We start from the raw sequence: 19,217 nt of genomic DNA, 5'->3' as shown, positions 1-19,217 counted from the left end.
AAGGCTGATGCACAGCTGACCTGTGGATGCTAGTCTCACAGGTTTGGGGAAAGATACACTGTCAGTTCCTTTCTTATTATTAATTGATTTTGGTCAGCATTTTAAAACTTCTCCTTATGGTCCTTATTATTCAGCTTGAGGGCAAATTATCTGATAAAGCCATAGGCTGAAATCCTTCGGACTGCCACAGCAGGGGAACTGACATGGGGTGAAGGCACTGTAGGAAACCAGGACAGTGTCCGTTTCCCTTCTGCGTAGGAGAGCTGACACCTCCACACGGGTAACATCAGGCAAAGATAGGTCCTGCACGTGTTAGACTGCAGGTAATCCTGCTTTTCATTATGGGATTACGGAGCAATGATTACAAGGCTTCAGGAGACCTCCAGTCATTCGGTGGGAGGGGATGGACACAAGATTAAGGCTAAAGCATTTAAAACCAAAACAAAACAGAAACAGGAATAAACATTTGTTGTCTTGTCAAACGCGATGCGGGTGGGAGCCCATTCTTAATTCAAGGGGAATACGGGGTTGTTCCAAGGGGGTATGCAGGGTTAATGAAACACACCACCTCTGTGTAAAAGCAGTTCTACGGCTTGATTTTGTAATTATTTTGCCATGTTTAAAAGTTTTAAATCTTTTTCTGGGAAACTGAGCCACCCCCCAATTCCTCCTACAGTTAAATAGGTTTGCTCATTATACAAGTATATGAGTGCACCTATGGATATTTGTGTGTTTGTATTTGGATTTGGATATTTGTGTTTGGGGGTTTATATACATTCATCTAACCGTGCATGCTCTATGCCACTGGTCGGTATATGCCTACAAAAGGTACGATAGTGCAAACAGAGCTGCAGTCACAGCAGTGGCCTGCATAAAGATTCATTCACTCTCACCAGGGCTCCATCATCTGAAAATGTGGAAGAGAGGGGAAAAATACACAGGATGGTGTCCTTAATGTACCACGGGTGCCCGTGACCTGAATGAAAGCCTCTTCTACGTGGTGCTCACAACCCCAAATCACTCGTAAAATGCTTGGGACACCAAAGGCGCATGTTCAACAAGAGGGAACTCTCATCACGGTGCCCGTACCTCTGTAATCATGCCGAGGAGCCGGGGAAGTGTAGCAGGGGGCAGCCGCTTGCCTGCACCTCTCGGTGACGAGCAGGACACCAGCAGCAGGACAGACGACAGCCTCCTCCAGCAGCTCGCCTGCTTTTTGCTGGGGCTCAGACGGCCACGTGGCGGTATTTCAGCAGTGTGTCCCCACAGCAGAGGAGACGCTCTCTAGCAGCTTGTTACAGCCCCATCTGTTAAGAATTTACAGCTAACGTATCTTGTAGCATGGGTTTTTACAGGTAACAAAGAAGCGCTTGTCCTGACGTTGATGATCTGGCTGCCTAACACATTCGGTTCAGTATTTTGGGGGACTGGTATTAAAAATATCAGTGATTCATCCATCATTGATAAACATGCTGAGATGCTCGATACAGACGCTTCAGCAGCAGTAACTATCGCGAGGTACAGATAGATGGCTGAATTTATCTCCATGTGTTTCAGATATAATTCCTACAGAACAGCCCAAGCTGTAAGGTGTTTCACGCTCAAACCCAAGTTCCATACCACGACAATTTACAGCACACAATCTATAAAGCTGAAGGGTCTGACTGCCTGGATGGAGCTGCAGTGTGCAGCCGGATCTCAGCCAGCCTCGCTGTCCCGCACTTGGGGAGCGTCAGAAAGAAAAAGATAAATCCCCCACTGTAAGAAATTTACAGTGTTTCTGTTATATTATTTGCTTTTTATAGCCTTATTAAAGCACCAAGCAGCTGAAAGGCTTGGCCAGGGAGACTCAGAGGGAATATATGAAATGGTTTTTGGTGGAGAAAGGGAGACCAAATCCGTCTTTTTCTCCAAAGACAGAGGCTAACCAAGCATTGATTTACACCTGCCAGTTGAGCTGAAGTCCCCCATCCATCCAGATCCCTAAAACACCCTCTCCTGGTAGGAGCCCTTAGCCTTGGACCACGCAAACACCCACCTAGGGGCAGGCTGGGGCAGGAGTGGCGAAGGTTGGCCCCGCACCTGTCTGCTCCAGCCACCTCGCAGCGGGAGGAACGGGGGAAAGCACCGAAAGAGACAAATAAAGAGAGCACTGCCGCAGCCTATCCGTCGGGGATCCTTTAAAGGCATTGATTTCTGGTCTTCAAGAGAGGAAAAGGAAGAGAAAAATGTTTCGAAAGAAAAATAACAGCCCCCAAACCGCAGACTTCGAGCTGCCTGAATTTCCTACGTGTGTTCTGCTGGATGGTGCCACAGCCCCCTGCGCTGCTCCCAGCCCATCTCCAGCCCGCAGCGTTTCGACCAAGTCCAGCCAAGATCCCGCTGATGGAAACAGCAACCCCAGGCCCTCTGCTTCTTTATTTAATTTTTTTTTACAGGCTCTGAACTGAAAGCTCCTGCTCGTGCAATACCCTAGCCAGATCTCATGTTGCCTCCTTGAGTCTAGCCCTTTTCCCACTCACCTGCTCCTCCCTCAGCCCAGCAGGAAAAAAAAACCCACTGAAATAAATCACCCCTGGTCCTATTTAGGACAAAAAACGACTCCTGTGGTTACCAGCCTGGGATATCCACATAGCTCTGCCCTGACCTTACGTGCCTTTGGTTAAAGGGATGTTCCATGGTTAATCCAGCTTAGAGCTGGATTAACTTTTAAAGATACAAAAATGCCCCCAAGCCAAGTAAGGTGATATATTTTTGGCTGGTTGGAACTGGCAGGCTGCCGGGCAGGGCTAGCGAGCATCTAGAGCTTAGGAGAGTTGCTTTTAGACACAAATCCCAATGCAAAAATATAAAAACAACTCAAATAAATTACGTAAGGAAGTAACCACCAGCAGGTCACACAGCAGGACCTCATCCTCCAGATCTATTTGTGCTCTGTGAGAAATTCAGCGAAACGCAGAGCTTGGAAGGCAGGACCGAAGGTGACTCCCAGTTCGAAAGAGGATGAGGGAAAGACAGAGGGGGGGAAAGGGAATTCAAGAGGAAAAAAAAAATTATGCTGAATAGAAAAACATGTCAGGACCGATGTAAAACCTACTGAAAGTGATGTCAACAGGAGGTTTTTGTTTTCCTCCTTCCAGTAGACATTGGATGGTGGCCCAGAGCAGAGTTTCTGAACACGGCTGCTGTAATGAGGCACCTACAGCCTGCGCTGGGAGCTGGGAGGTCGCGGGGGCTGCAGCCTCCCCAGGCAGGGACTGTGCCTGCTTCGCTGCCTCGTGGCACCGACGATGGCCAGGATTAGTGAAACATGGATTTTCACCTGCATCTGCACCCAGAGAGCTGAAAACCCAGCCTGAGACATCCCTCCCATTCGAAAGAAGGCATTCAGAGTTACAAACGCATTTAGAATACTGACGGTATTAACTTATGCAGCGCCAGAAAGGTGGATTTCAGCGTATCCTTTAAAACAAACTCTTCAATATTTTAATGTATGCTCCTTGTGAAACTCTGCAGATCTCTAGCAGCAGATTCCTGCTGACTGCAAAATACACATCCGCTGTGTTTACTCTCATCGCTGCCTGAGGAGGGGATTTATGAGGATGATACCTGCTTGTGACGAGCATACGAGCGAGGAGCTGAGCAGAACAGGCTGGAGACGATGTTAGCACTCATCTCCGCAGACGTCCGATAAAACAGGAACTGTTGAGCCTTTACGGTTTTGCTTGTTTCAATAAAGTTCCATGATCGGTATTAAAAGGAGGTGATTCTTCTTATGCTTTACCTCTATTGTCATACACCAAAGCGCATAAGCAAATATTGTCACAAAATGAGAAAAATTGCCTTTAAATAAGTATCAGGTAAAAAGAAATAGTTAAGGTCTGCCATGAATTATTCAAGCAGCTCCAAATATGACTTGCCACAAGTAGTGGGACAACGCCTCGCCTTTCTGTGTGCTGCCCGTGTCCTGCCCCAACCCAGACCACACGTTTTCGCCCTGGGGGAGCTGTGCATGAACCGCACTGCCTTGAGGAAATCCAACGGGGGAGCAATGGCACGCTGGGCACAATTTGTCCTTCTTCACCTCACAGGTTACATACACGTGCTTTAAAGCCATTCGGTGCCACTGCGACCCTTCGGCACGTGCTGCCTCTGTTCAAAACCTGCACCCGAGGGCTGCGCAGCCAACGCCGCAGCTGGTGGGAAGTCAGGGCCCCAAAGTTAGAAACGAGGGCTGGGAGCACACGCTCCCTTCCAGCTCTGATGTAATTAATACCAATTCTTCACTCAGATTGCAATTTTGTTACCGTGATAGTGACAATTACTGAGATGCACGTGGAAAAGAGTGCTGGCTGCTGGCTACACCTGTGCAAGTCTCTTCATGCCGCGAGGGCTGCACCACGCAAGCTGCACAGCAGAAACTGGCACGAAGACGGCAGCGCTCGGACTCGCCTACGTTTTCTAGGACATCGTGTGCATAGGAAAGTGATAACCTGCTCTTTTATTTGGCTGGGGCTGCGGGGAGCAGAGCTCCTCTGCCTTTGGCCGCCGAGTGACTTCACTGCTGCCTGCACAGCTGAAACCGACCCGCAGCAGCCTCGGGGAACCTGCATCAGCTGGGGGCTGCGGGCATAGAGCAGCCTCCCCCGGGCACGTCTGCTCCATGTGCGGGGCTTTCCCCATCTTCCCTCCTGCTCCTCGTCCTTCCTCAGCTCCCCCTCAGCCTCTCCTTTTCTGTAAGGATTTGGGTCACCTTCCTCACTCCCGCGCTGCTGTGCCCGACGCAGAGCTTTTGTACAATCCCCCCGAGTGGGAACAAATTGGGGATTGGTGCTACAGAAAGAGTTACCGCTGCACAGGAATTAAGCTCTTTCCTTCCAGGGGTGCGTAGTGATGGGGATTATACGAACAAATATTTATACTGTTTCTTTTTGCCGTATTACAAATTAAAGTTTAGAACATTACAGAGATGCAGCCCGCATGAATGCATTCATTTTCCCTAAATGCACAGGACAGGGCAGAAATCTTTGCTTTTTGATTCTGTTTACTTCCTCTTTAAGAAAACAAACAAACAAACAGACAGACACGACAAAAGCCAGCAGCGCTCTGCTGCTCTGAAAGCAACACACATTTGCAGGCGGCCACCGCTTGAGTGTGCGCCTCTGCCTTGCCCGAGGAGCATGTGCCTAGCTCGAGTCCCCACGGTGAGTGGCAGAATCTGCCATATGGAGGTCACCTTGTCCGGGTCCATAAATAGCTCCTCTTCCCAAGCAGGCAAGGGAAGGAGCTAGCGAGAGCAGTGAAAGAGGAGGCTACCTTGCAGCCGTGGCACTGATTGGTGCCAGGGTTACAGCACGCAGAGACTTGTCATGCCAGCAGCAGCGATGCCGTCAATCTGCAGGCGCAGAAGTCACCTAGTTCCACGGTGAAAACGCGTGCCAGCCAGTTTTTCATTTCAGCTTCCACACAGGGGTTTGGATGCCTTTCAGCTGTTCCGAAAGGAAACCGCAGGGAAGGTGTCCTTGGGGAGCAGGCGGCAGCCCCCAGGCGAAGGGCGGGCGCTGCTTGAGGACAGACCCCGGGCTCCTTGAGGTCGGTCCCACGGGCAGGGGATGGATTTTGACGAGGAAAAGCAGCAGCAGCAGCAAGGAGGCCCCCTCCGAGCCCCCCACTGCTGCCGAGAGCTGCGTGCCGCCACAGACCCCCGTCTGTCACCTGGCTGCCATCAGTCGGTCCCCCGGGCTGTGGCAAGGACTTCTCGTCCACGCACCGGCAGCTGGAGGTGGGGAGATCAAGATCTGCACCCTGTGCAATGAAGCTTTTTGCTTCATTCAGCTCTCGAGATACTGACGACTATGAAAACGCTGCCGCAGAACTATTTGATAGCCAAGGAGGTGCTCAGCGGGCTGGCAAGTAATTGATCCAGTCATTTAAAAATAGGCTGTCGCCTCGTGTGGCACGTCAGGCCGGCTTTCACAGGCCAGAAAGCACATGGTCGTGTTCCCGCTACAACATCCCGTGGAACAGCATGAAAATAAAATATTGCAACAATAACGTCCCCGGGTAAATCACGAGAAATTTAAAGGAGGGCAGAATGGGAAGGGGAGACATTCGCGTCCCGTCACACGGGCAACGCCGGCGCTCTCCGTGCTGCCCAAAGCGCTCCCCTCCCGTTTGTCGGGATGGGAAGGGAAGAGCACTCATCCCTCCGTGACATCTTTTTGCATCCCACAGGCTGCAAATCCCCGGTTTGATCTCGTTCAGCGTGGAACATCTGACATGCCTCTGATGGGGAGGCTTTACCCGCTCTTATTCCTCCTTCTGATACCCATGACTATAGGATCGGATGAAAGGGAGGAACAGATGGATGGCTCGCGTGTACGCACTGCAAAGCCTTTATCCTTCCCTAGGTGTTGGTTTTAGCGATGCACAGTATTTTTAAATAGCCTCTTCTCTTTTTCCTTTTCCCCTTCACAAGTTTTCCTCTGTGTTCCTCCCCTCGGCTGTCTCTTTCCCCCCTCTCCCATACAAACACTTTGAGCTCGAGTCTTGGTACTGAAAAAAACACACCCACCACGGAGCAGCCCTAAGCCAGTGTTTCCTTTGTCCTTGCTCTTTAAAAGCCGTAGTTGCTGCTCAGATGAGGTAACAGGCCTCATAACACAAGAAGTATGTTTTTCAGAACTTAATGTCCTCTGCCACAGATGTCGTCTCTGCCAGAGGCTTATTAACACCTCAGAAGAGCAAAGCCCTGCCCACAAAGGGAAGGGAATCTGAAGAAGATACACAAACAAAGGAGGTGAATGTTAAAAGCAGCTAATGAGGGGGAAAAAAAACTCTCCACCTTCCCATCACGGCACTTCAGAACAAGTAGCATTGCCAAGCACTAAGAACCTGGGGATTAAAGAGACAATTTAGGAAGACTTGATGCGAGGAATGGAAATCTCCTGGAGGACGTTAAAAGAACACAGAAGATCAGCGCACATATTTGGGGAAAAGAAGAGAGACTTAAAAAAAAAATAGATGTACGCGTACAGACAACTTTGCAAGGACTAGCAGAAAAGCTTCTTGGAAATAATCAGGTACATTTATTTCCTGGAAGGGAAATTTAAATTTAAAAGAAAATTGAAGCCGTGCTATGGGAGGGGGACGTGCACAAAGCGGTTTCATTATCAAAAAAAAGAGCTGTACGTTCAAAGGGACTTGCTGCAAAAGCAAACCTGTTTGTTTACAAACCTTTTTATTTAAAAGCAATCCTCTTAGAAACACCAAGAAGCACTCCAACAAAACACCCACTTCACTGGCTGGTCTCTCTTGCTTTGGAGGTGCGAGGCTGGCGCTGCTTCTGAAAGTCCCGTTCTTTCCCCAGCGCCACCCTTGGTTTGCTCCCCAGCACGCCAAGGACTTGCAGGGGTCAGCCTCGTGCCCTGGGACGTGGTTCCCCTTCCCTGCCCCATCAGAGAACCCCAACACCGGGCCAGAGGAATAGATACGGTTGGAAAAGATGGCAAAGAACAGTGTCTCCTGGTCCTCCTAGAGGTGGGGTCGGGGCCCAGACAGACTGCTGGTGTGAGACACGAGTAGGTGAGGAGTGACGACGGGGCCCCAAAGGTCACCAGAAATAAGCAGCATGTCCTGCTGTCCCAAAGGGCACTGTGCCTGAGACCAGGCAGCAGGGACAATAAAATCAGCCCCTGAGATTGTTGCTGTTTAAAGCGAGATTTCATATGGAAATGACCAGCCCACGGACGGATGAGCTGGGTGCGCACCACGCATAATGCTAAAACTGCTGGCATTTACCCTCGGCACAGCGCACAGGGGCTGGTGCATCACGGAATATATCACAGGGCTTGAGAAAACTCCAGGGGCTAAAAAGATTCAAAGGGCACTGAAGGCAGGCCGGCCGTGCTCCAGGCCGCAGGAGCTGGGCCGTAAAGGCTTCCCAGCGAGTTATGTCGCATTCACCCTGTCACGGGGCCACAAACCCTTAACGTGGGCCTTGTGCTTCTTGTTTTGTGCGTAAAAAAGCCACTCCTTGAACAGAAACTGTCCTAAACTGCTGCGGGCTGGATGGAGGCTGCAAGGAGGTGGGCATCCAGCCACCCAGCCGAGATGGCCTGGCCCAGCATCGAAGCTGCAAACCCCGATGTCAATAAGGACCCTTGGTGGTGGTGGTGTTACCCCTGTGGTACCCTAATTCTGTGTCAGCCAACAGGGGGGATCCTTATTTTTGGTCCTGGGAGGCTCTGCATGTTACGGGTCCTGTGTGAGGAGGGAAGAGGTGTGTGGAGCCCCGACTTCACCCCTCGGGCATTGGAGAAATTAAAAATTTTCAAGATGACCCCCCCCGTTTGCCATCCACGGCCAGCTTTGTGAGCAATCCTTGCTTGTGCAGGGCTGAGCCAGCCCGAAGGATACGATCAGGATCATCCCAAGGGCAGGAGGAGGCAATTTGCCTCAGATGGTGCAGGCTTGGATTGCAGTCAAGGAACTGAATCTTCTGCGGAGATTAACGAGCTCCGCAGGTGCAGGGGAAGAACAGGCTCTTGGAGCACGGGAGAAGAAAAACACACAGTATGGAAAAGTGCCCGCTGCCCGGCTCGCCGGCGAAGCTGTTAAACAACTGCCAGTGGGTTTTCTGGAAGGAGGTCAGGAGAGGCAGAGGTGTAGAAAGAAAGCAAACAGCAGCCACCTGTGTCCTGACGGAAGGAGGCGCCGGCTAGCGCTTGGAGATCCGACCTGACCCCTGCGCGTTCTGCAAGTTGCCTTGCTGGGATCGAAGGCTAGAAAAGCAATTTGCAAAATAATGCTGGTGGCTGAGCAGCACCACCCCACGCCGGAGCCGCTTCTCACAGTGGGGCTATCTCACCTTTGTCTGCGGGCAAAAAATGAATCTTTCTGGCCACAGAGGCCGAGTTATTCAGTGCTACAGAGCCTCGCAGGCAGCCTGACAGCAGAACGGGCTCTACAAAGCGTTACCTGATCACAACCAGCTTCAGAAAGCGCCTCCAAAGCCTTCCTACCCCGTGAAGAACGTATCCAAAGGCAGAGGGGAAACACCGGCTCCCCAGGGAATAGCTTCGAGGGACTAAGTGGGGATGGCAGCAAAAGCGATGTGATAATAAGAAGGAAGAGCTGCCGAGATGATCAGTTCCTGGCGTTATATTCCCCAAACACTGCCGAAGCCTCGCAGCCTCCATATGGCTCAGCAGACACGTACAGTAACAGGATCATCCAGAACATGCAGTCCTATAGGAAGGGAACAAGAAGCGCAGACGTGTCCGCGCTCCTCCACATCGTGCCGGGACCCGATGCGAAAGGGACGGGAGGAAATTCAGCTTTCCCCCACCGTCCTGCCCTGAAGCCCCTTCTGCCCCCCAGACCCTTGGGGTTCCCATGTCGGTTCCAACCGGGGCTGGTCCCACCAAGCCCCCAGGCCCTGCCGGGGCACACCTACAGGGATGACCCATAGCAGACACGAGGGAGACATCGCACCAGCTCCCCGGCTGCGTTTTGCTGCTCATCGCCAGTCGGTCCGTGGCTTGTCTCTCTCCTGTGGCACCAGCGCTCAGCTCCATGCCTGCAGGCAAGGGAAGTAAAGCTGCACCGAGGTGGCTCAGCAGAAGTGGCTGTTGTCACCCTCACCTCGGTGACAGCTCGACGGGGCCTCGGCAAAGCCCTCGTCTGTCCGTGCTATCAGCAGAGCAAGGTTTTTGTAGAGCAGAAGCGCGGTGAGTCCCGGTGGTTCCCAGGGGTTTTCCCTAGGAGATGTCCTCGTGTGACCGCCCCATCCTGTCCCAGAGCTGCTGGACTCATGGTCTCTGCTGACCACAGCATTTATTGTCGGTCTGAGGAAGGGTCAGGCCTGTAGCGAGCTCCAGAAAAACTTCTCGGTCATGGCTTGTGAGCACGAAGCCTCCTTCCCCAGCCTACCGAGGCTCAACCAGCTGCAGTTGCACTTTCCAAGTTTTTTCCAAGGCTGTTAAGCCAGCATCCGCACTACTTGTTTCTCAGTCATCTGGTCTCCAGTTTTGAGAAACTATTTCAGTTCTACAAACCTGGCTTGCCATCTCTTTCCTTCTATGAGGTTTTGGAAGGAAAAAGGATGATTCAACACCTTTTTTTTTTTTTTTATGATTACTTTTCCAAGTGGGGGGCTCCTTCACACACGGCTACGTATTCCTAGCATTCATCGCACCACTCCTGCTGGCACCTGCAGTGTCTTTGATGCTTTCTCTTCCCTCACCGAGGGGCTTGTTTATTTTTATTTATTTATATCATAGGCAAAGCCTAATTCTTGGTTTCCTTGTTAAAACCCCTCAGCCCAGCTCCTTGAGGAGCAAAGCAGTCATACGGAAAGTTAATGAGAAATTCTCACTCCACCCCTGAGGACCGAGGAGGGGATAATTTAGGTAATACTCGGAACCAGCTCTGACCCTTTTTAGACTCCCCGGCACCCACCGCGGGAGGAGGAGGAGGACCCAGGTGCCCTACTTCTCCCTGTCGATGCCACCACCGCCTGCCTCTGCGCGCGCGGCGCTGCCGGCAGGTCCAAGCGCTGCGTGGAAGCTGGGGAACCACCTGTGCTTTTACGGCCTCTGGGCAGGAAATGCAAATTTTCAGCACTTTCCTCCACTGGACACCCAGAAAGCTGATGCCTGGCTCTGACACCTGCTGGATGCAATCGTTTCGTAACGTCCTAATGAGCTGGATCAGCAGGACCAAGCATCCTCTCCCTCTGCCCGGGACGGGTTCTCCCCCTGCTCTGCTCCGCCACACTTCCCCCTGGGAAGCGTTTTGTGATGCTTTGGGTCTCTTGTAAACCGTTATTCTTCCATTTGGGCAGTCTTTCAACTCCGTGAAAGTTACACGTTGTTTTCGTTTCTTCTCAAGTACCTCAGGTCAAAGAAAGACCGGTGGCAGTGGCTTTAAAAGCCTAATAAAGCCTTTCATCCGCAGACCTGCTTGCTGGCGCAAAGTCAGGGAAAACAAACTAAGTCATCGAGTGTTGTTCAAACTGTCAGATCCTTTTCAGCATGCTCTTCCTGCCAGCCTGTTCGCCTGCGTTTGGGGGCTGGGATGGGGAAATGGGGAGGGGGAGGGAAAAAAAAAATAAAAAAAAAACCCCGATGGCAGGAAGCCCATGGAACAACTGGCACCTCTCCAGAGCAGCCTCCCCCCGGCCCCCAGCCCGCCTTCGTGGGCACCGGCGCCTGCCAAGCTGCTCGGCACACGCACGCGAGCGCGCAACGCGCGGGCAACCAAATGACTTCCCGACAACTTTGCTCACAAGTGGCACTCCACTCCCGGCTTGGCACCTCCCGTGTCCCCCCGCGCCCCCGCCTCTCCAGCCTCCCAACGAGCTGGACAGGTTCCAGTGCTTAAAAGCCCATTTAACCACTCCCTTTTGTTTAGGAACGCTAAGCCTTGATCTGATTTTTATCGACTCCGCCGTGCCAAGGGGAGGAGGATGCGGAGGGTTTCAGAGGATCCTGCAACGAGCTGAAAAGCTCCGGGAGCCCTTCAAGCTTCGAGAAGGGCTTTGCCCGCTCGGCGGCAGCCCTCGTGCCATTGAGAAGCCCCGGGAGGAGAGCGTGTACATTCGCCGGACCACACAGGATGGTTTCCGCTCCGGCTTTTGTGCACGGTCCTCCCTTTAAAAACTTCATTATTGGCACGCTCGGGAGCCGAAAGTCGGTGCCATGGTTGGCTGGCACTGCCTTTTGATGGTTAAATAGTGCTTTATCCTCTGCCTTGTTCAGTGCTGCTATGCCCAGGAAAAGCGGAGCGGCAGGGGTGGGAGGCGAGAACAGGACCTCTGCTCTGCCTGACAATTGTAATTTTCCAGGGTATTGTTCGGAGACATCCTTCTGCAAATGATAAAGCCAGCATGATTACAAAAAAAACATATCCTTTTAAAATATGTTTCTCTTTTCCATAAAGCAGGTAAAGGCAGCCGCATTTAGAGCTAATTTCTATCCCTTTGTACAGTGTAGCATTTGGATGCCCTCTTAAGGATGCTGGGTTTGAAAGTTTCCCTTATCAACATCATTTTTTCTCATAACCCCAGACAAGCTCTTAACGTCAGTGACAGAAAGGGCCAGGAAGGCAACATGACAGACAACCACGCGGACCCAGAGTAACGGGAGCCTCTTCCCCACACCACACCTCCCCTTCCCACGCCATCACTTCTGGACAAGGCTGCTTATCGTGCGGGGAAGGGAGTAACCAGAGTCTGACCACCGAGACCACCAGCCCCAGGGAAGGGTGTGCTGGTGGTTTGGTCCCGTGCTTCATGCCCATGACCCCACCAGTCCTGTGCTGCTGCTGCCATGGGGCTGCCGACCTGGGGGAAGAATTTAAGCGTCCCTATAGCTGCTGTAAATTTGGGTGAATGAGAACAGTTTCTCATCTATGCAATTTACACCAATCGAGGCTCTGCCCTCACACACCCTGCGATCTGGAGGAAAGAGTCTGCCTCCTGCTAGGCACTCTCTGACACTTTTTTTAACTTTCCACAGGGCTCTGGCTCTGTCCTCCTCTGCTTTTTAGTTTCCCACCAAAGAAAAAAAAAATAATAAAGGAAGTAATGATGTGGTCAACAGAAGGAGCAGCATGTTCGAGGCAGGTCCTACCCAAAAGTTGACACAGAAACAGAGACTTAGTGGCATCGGGAATAGCACGGCCTGGAACAATGGCTCTGAAAAACAAATTGCACACAGACACTATCCAAGCAACCGCCTTCGGTTCAAACCAGTCAGATATTTTTGATGTCCTGCAGCTTCAGGAAGGATAACAGGCAGTTGAGTACAAGTGCTGAAGATCACGTTAGCCCTACTGGATTATTCAGGTCATGCTAAACAACAAATTCAGCGGATTAAAAGAGCCCTCGTTCCTGCTGTGCAGTTTTAACAGCCCGCAAGTTACACTGAGGGCTGAGGATGCTATGTACGTTGCATGTCTTGTGCAGCACTTTCTAGTCAGACAAGCTCAGCAAGGGGCATCTGCCTTCCTAAAAATTACCATTGACCCATTCCTGTTTAGGAACATTGAGAAACCAATGGACTCACCCAGCAGCTATGTGAAAACCTCTTTGCCAAGCCATGCAGAACTCACTTTTGTGTCTGCAGTGTATCGGCATTGTATTACCATGACAAAACCAAATTACTGCCATTGAGGGCAGCCTTTGCGAGCACAACAGTCCTGCTCTAGTAATAAACTCGTGCGCACAAATGATAGCACAAAGGAGTGGATGTGTAGCTGCTGTGGGACCGCTGGGGTAGCGGTGCAGTTCTGCGGCTTCTTTCTTGCCTTGCCCAAGGCTTCTTTCTTGCCTTGTCTGTGCAGGCATCAGTGCCTCCAGGCATTGCAATGCTGCTGCCTCGTGTTCGTGGTCCTGCCATCGCTGCCGAGTACGGGCCCAAGTCACCGCAGCACACTCAGGGCTGCTGCGGCACTGCCCCTTCCCTCGCTGGGGTCAGTGAAACCACGGGTGTTCCTGCACGGCCACTGAAACCACCCACTGTAATTAAGGCTGCGTTTCATTTTAAAAATAATGATATAATCATTATAAATGAACGTGCTGCATTGCCTGGGAAAGGTGATCATGAGACAAGTCAGAAAAGAAGGGCCCGTCTTCCAGCACACGTGCACGGAGCCTCCACCTGCCGAAAACCTCCCTGCATGACACGAGCCACAGCCCCCAGAGACATCTCGTTGGTTTCCACCTCTCCATGGCTCGTCTGAAAAAATAAATCCTTCGGTGACCAAGCGAATGAATGATGAACAAAGGAACCGGTGGTGCTCCTGCTCCATTTTTCCAACCCCATCCTGCTGAGGCAGGCAGCACTTTGGGGGCTCTGGGGTCTTCCAGGAGCTGTGCAGTTCCCGTCCCCGCGGGGGGAGCAGTGATGGGGTCTCCTCTCCCCCACTGCCCGTGCTGGGAAACTGGTAGGGATTAAATATAGCCAAGGCTTCTGCCTCTGTTACAACTGGGAGAAATTAGCTGACAGCCTAGACAAATATTATGGGAGCTGACAGACGGACACACCTACACGCTGCATGGGGTGGCCCAGAGCTGCTTGCCTTAAACTAGGCTAAAAATGAAACCGGCCAGTCCCTGAGCGGGTCGGGACGTGGATGTGAGAGCTGGTACCGGGCTGGCAGGCTCCTTGTGGAGGCAGAAGCTCTCCTGAGATTCAATTAGCAACGCACGAGAGAAGGAGTTGGTTTAGAGTAAAACACTGAGCCCATGTATGAGGATTTAGGAGGACAGCTCGTGCTAGCACTGACCTCAGACAACAGTTTCAGAGTAGCTTTGACCTCGCAATCAGCACCTTACGGACCCAGGTCCCACACCAGAAACCGACAGCAGAGATCCACGTGAGAAGCTGAAGCCCCTACTTTTCCACCCGTAGTTATTATCTGACCTAATGTCTGGATACAGCAGCATCTTTCAAACGCTCTCTGCTAAGAAAGTCACCCCCAAATCTAAACATCACTTTTCATGATATGAGGATGCCAGCGTGCCAGTGTAACAACGTAATCAAGGCTTTTTCACAGAAGTTTGCAGATACTGCTGGGTATTTTTTCAGCTAAAATAAATCACTGTGAGCTCCCACAAGGGCTTCTTGAAGGTACAAGATGGCAAAACTGAATGCTCATCACCGGCGGATCAGCAAGCAGATGGAAAAACCACAGTCAGAGGTTGCACCGCGTTTGCTGTTTCTTTAAGTCGCTGATGGATTCACACATGATGCAACTAGACACAACACAGCACTTGCATCTTCCTGCATCAGTGATTCTGCAGACATAGAGCTTCCCACCCTCCTCTTCCCCTTACCAAAGCCCAGGCACATTTTTGTCTGGAACTGGGTACAATCACGCTCTGCGTACGAGCCCAGCAAAACAAAACATCCCATTTTCAGTTCACAGAGCTGCCATGGCAGAAATAAATATTATTTTGTTTGTTGCGGTTTTCTTTCTCTTTGCTGCCGTTTTGTTTTCCAAAATCATTGTTCTGCTGAACAGTGTAACAAAACCTATTCTTCCCGATTCAAGATTTCGCAGCTAGCTGCATAGTAGCTGGGTCCTCATTAAAAAGTCAATCCCTCTAAACCAAAACCCGAACCCAAACCTCTCCAAAACCTCAGCCTCTGCAGAACTTCCTAAATCAGTAAATGTAAGACAAGTGCCTGGCCTCCTTCCAGTTCCAGCAGGAAGCCACCAAACACAAGGTTGTTGAAGCACTGCCACGGTTTGCAAGCAGAAGAGAACTCCTTTGGTTCTGCCTCTGCTGAGAGCATGCTAGGGCTGAATTTGGGACAGGCTAAACCATTTCCCATTACCAAACTGGGCTGTGACTGCAACTGGTACCAGCATTGCTCAGGAAGAACAGCATCAGCTGCCCGTCTGGCTGATGCCCCCAGGATTTGAGAGCAAAACATCCAGAGGTGCAACGGCCACTGCAGCAGTGCTCTGCCTGCAGAAGCACGTTGCTGGATATTGATGAATCAAGTCAGGGGATGAGCCCTCCTTGGAGGAGAAACCTGCTCGAGTTTGGGCTTTAGGATCCTGACATGGACTCGCCAAGATCAAGCACGTGTAAGGGCTCCTTACCTCTGTTTGCAAGGGGCAGCTTCAGGAATTAGCATCTGTTTTCTCCTTCTCCCTCCCTTCTCACTTCAGTTGCCTGATCTGGTGGTAATTTTCCTCCCCATCCTTTCCTCTTCCCACCCCATCTGCCAGTAACAAAAATACAGATGAGAAAAGGCACAGTTGCACAAGAGAAGGGATTTTTTCCATCATCAGCCTGCACACTGCCCTGATGCAGAAGTGTGGCAGGTTGCGCGGGTAAGGGTTGGATGGAGGCCGTGCGGGGCAGCGAGCCGAGCTGCCCCTTCACCCCAGCTCCCTGCCTGCTCTGCTCCTGGCTTCACTGAAGGCACCGGGTGTGAAATGGTGCCAGCACCGACGCCTTGCGCTTTTCTGAGCAGCCTTTGTGCCGAAGGAGTAGTCAGACCAAATCTGTGCCCCACGTGGTGTGCCTACCTTTAACGGGTGTACCTAGAGGGAAATATTCCCTGGTTTTGCACCACTGATAAAAAAAGCGTGTTTCTGTGCAGACACTGGCTCCGTGGCCCAGCGGATGCAGTGCTGTTGCAGGCCGGTGTTAGAATCCATTTAAAGCAACCTGCCTTGCTGACAACTTCAGAATGAAGAAAACATATTAATCAACGCTTACCTTGGATTTTGGCCTGGGGGGTTCTTTTTCCCAACAGGGGCTGCTTCACGGGGATTTTTGTAGATAGGAAAAAAAAAAAAAAAAAAGGTATTGTAAGAATGAATGGAAAGAAGAAATTACATTAGCATGCCGTTTTTAAAAAGCTCTACTTGTTTTACGGAATATTTTGATTTTTGCTTAGCATTACAACTGACCAGATTAATCTTTGAAAACGAAATCTTTACAAGCCTATCCTCATTTTTGATGGAAATTGTTCAAGCTCTAATGCGAAGCCACTTGTAGGGTTGTTCCTCTCCTCCAGCCCCCTTCCTTCCTCCCCATTTACCATATTGGAAACTGAGGGTGGTCCCGGAGCTGCTCCCTGATATCCCATCATGTTCACCTGGCTGGTTTATCACCAAACTCATGGCATGCTTTACGCTCCCCAACAGGACAATTAAAACAACTCGGGATTAACAGAAGATGAATTTCCAGGTACCACCAGCCCAACTTCTAGGACAACTGCCCGTACCAGTCAGGGCAAACGTCTCCAGCTCTGAACTACTCAACCCAATGTCAAACGCGCAGTGAAGGAGCTGCAGAGTTCTGACCTTCCTTTTTGAGGGGTTTCCCAAAACACCTCCTCTAAGAAAGACAGAATTCCCCAGATTAATTTGTTTGAAATTCACCGTAAATATTTGTTAACCTGCTTCTCCTGCCCCCTCCCTCCCTCCCCAGCAGCTCTTTGTCTCGCACCAGCGCTCTGCCGCCCTTGCATCCTACGAGCCCTTCTGCCTCGATGCTTCACGGGCTGAGATGATCTTCACCCGCCCGCCGATGGAGCTGATTTAAAGCAGCCTTCCTCAATTCACGTATTGCACCATCCCTCTCTCTCCTCTCTGCTCTTGCAGCTACAGTTCTGGGTGGATTTCATCTTATTAAAAACAAAAAACAAAAAACTAAAACCCCATCCCAGCCCCGTCTCTCCCTGCCAGAGCTGCCCCAGGGTGCCCGAGCCGGGCGGGAGCTGCTGAAGACCTCGGAGCCCAAGCCCCCAGCCTTCAACTTCCACATGTGGTTGTGGGCGGCAGATTTCTGCCTTTCACACTTAAAATGGTGAAAAGCGCAGTAGTTCTGCTCGACGGGGAAGGGGTGGCTGGTTAACCTCCTCTCGGGACGTGCAGATGCAGAGGAGCACTTTCCCACCCCCCGTGGCCGCAGCCGGCCTTTGGGCCATCGGTCAACCCAGCCCTGAGCTCACACACCTAACGTGCTTTTGGTGCTGTTCAGCCCAGGAGAATTGGGAAAAATAAAGTTTGCTCCCCTTTGTGCTGCCCTACAACTGCCCTGGAAACCAGCCCTAAATATTCCTGTTTTTAGCATCGTTGTGAAACTTGTGTAGGATTGTGAAAATTGTGTAGGATCCTGCTGATCCTACAAACCCAGGTGCTGCTGCACACCGTGCTCCTGGGGTGCGAGACCTGCTGCCCCGGGGCAGGAGCACGGCCACCTCTCCCCTGCTCTGCCTTGGCCTGCGAAATGAAGAGGATCCTTCTGCACGTGCCTCTGTGAAACCATGTGCCTGCACCGTGAGCTCAAAATGACACTTCTGAATAATTTAAGATAACGATAATAGAAACATTAAAAAAAAAACCTCTTGTAGAGACCAAACCCGATTCCTTTCACAGCTTCTGAATTAGTTTTTCACTTGTAGCCACTTCTGCTCTATCTTAAGAGCTATAAAAAAGCGCGATAGAAGGGAGTATTAAAAATTATTAATGCCTTTTTTTTTTTTTAAAGTACCTATTGCTTAACCTTCTGCGGTTCTATTCCTGGGTTCCTGTGCAGCTTCCATCTGCACACCGAGAGCCTCGCGGAGCCCCTCGCATGCTGCAGCCGAGCCCGCCGAGGACGGGCTATTTCGGGCCTTTTCCCCTGCAGCTGTTTTGTTTTGTGCCGCTGGAGACGATGTCACACGAGGTCAGCATTATTATTTTTTTTAATTTCTGAGCTTTATTTACAAGATAGCATTAACTGTTTGGATTTCCCAGCCCCAAAACTCTTTGCTGGCTTTCTGAATGTAGCGGGTTGGTTTTTTTTTTCTTTGGTTGGTTGGTTTTCATTTTATTTTTAAAGCTGAGAACGGAGTCCAACACTGCTGAGCACCTTGCTGTCAGGATTACAGAAGCGTGGGCTGCCCCAGGAGCACAGGAACCAGCCCAGCACCTTCCGCCCCGCAGCACCCAGGGGTGTTGGGTGCCTCTCTCGGGGCACCCGACCCCGCCGGGAGCGTAGAGCGGCCGCGGCCGCGCTCAGCGCTGCGGGACTCTGGTTCCCTGCCTGCACTTCTCCATTGATTTATGGGGCAGCTCATTTCCAGACCCACCTCCTCCAGGAGGAGGAACCTCGCTCGATGTGAATAACCGGCTCCTATATCTCTTAAAGCACTCGCCGCGGCCTTCCGAGGGGGGAATTATGGCGAAGGGCAACATTTCTCCTCCCTTCGGATGGGGCTGCAAACGAACACAGCCGGAGAGCCGGTGCGTTCTGCTGGTTTTGCTGTAGCTTTTTTTTTTTTTTAAGGGAAAAAAGTGCGAAATCCATAACCCAAAGCAGAGCTCGAGGAGGAGGAGGAGGTCCCGTGCCCCACGGCCGCGGCAGGGGCACACAATGGCAGGCACGCACGCCTGCCGCCCATTCAATCTCTCCCTCGCGTCTCTATATCTATATCCACATGCCCCACAAAGGCATATTTTCTACATTAAGCCTATGGATTACTGGCTCAGGCCCTTACAGAAAAAAAAAAAAAGAAAAAAAAAAAAAACGTTGCCAAGGCGACGAGCCAGGGGTTGCTATGGCATTTCGGAGGCGAGCAGCTGGGCCAATCCCCGCTCGCTGCGAGCTGGGAAGGCGCAAAGCCCCGAAATTTAATGTCAGCGCCGAGAGGAAGGGAAGCTGTTGAGGCATGCATGATGCTGAGCGTGCGCTTGCTAAA

General features: G+C 51.3%; 1 protein-coding gene across 7 annotated transcripts in view; it reads right to left on the bottom strand.

Moving 5' to 3' along the window:
* The window catches only part of LOC308178699 (uncharacterized protein), a 126,387-nt gene extending 110,081 nt beyond the window's left edge, over positions 1-16,306 (bottom strand). For all 7 annotated transcript variants that reach the window (XR_013939920.1, XR_013939921.1, XR_013939922.1 and 4 more), the window contains exon 1: positions 16,244-16,306. The gene's annotated coding sequence lies outside the window, so the exon portion shown is untranslated. The remainder of the gene's footprint in view (positions 1-16,243) is intronic.
* Positions 16,307-19,217: the final 2,911 nt, after the last annotated feature.

Source organism: Anser brachyrhynchus (assembly GCF_964034855.1).
Source record: "Anser brachyrhynchus genome assembly, chromosome: 16".
Taxonomy (NCBI): Eukaryota; Metazoa; Chordata; class Aves; order Anseriformes; family Anatidae; genus Anser; species Anser brachyrhynchus.
This window is presented reverse-complemented; position numbering and strand designations above follow the sequence as displayed.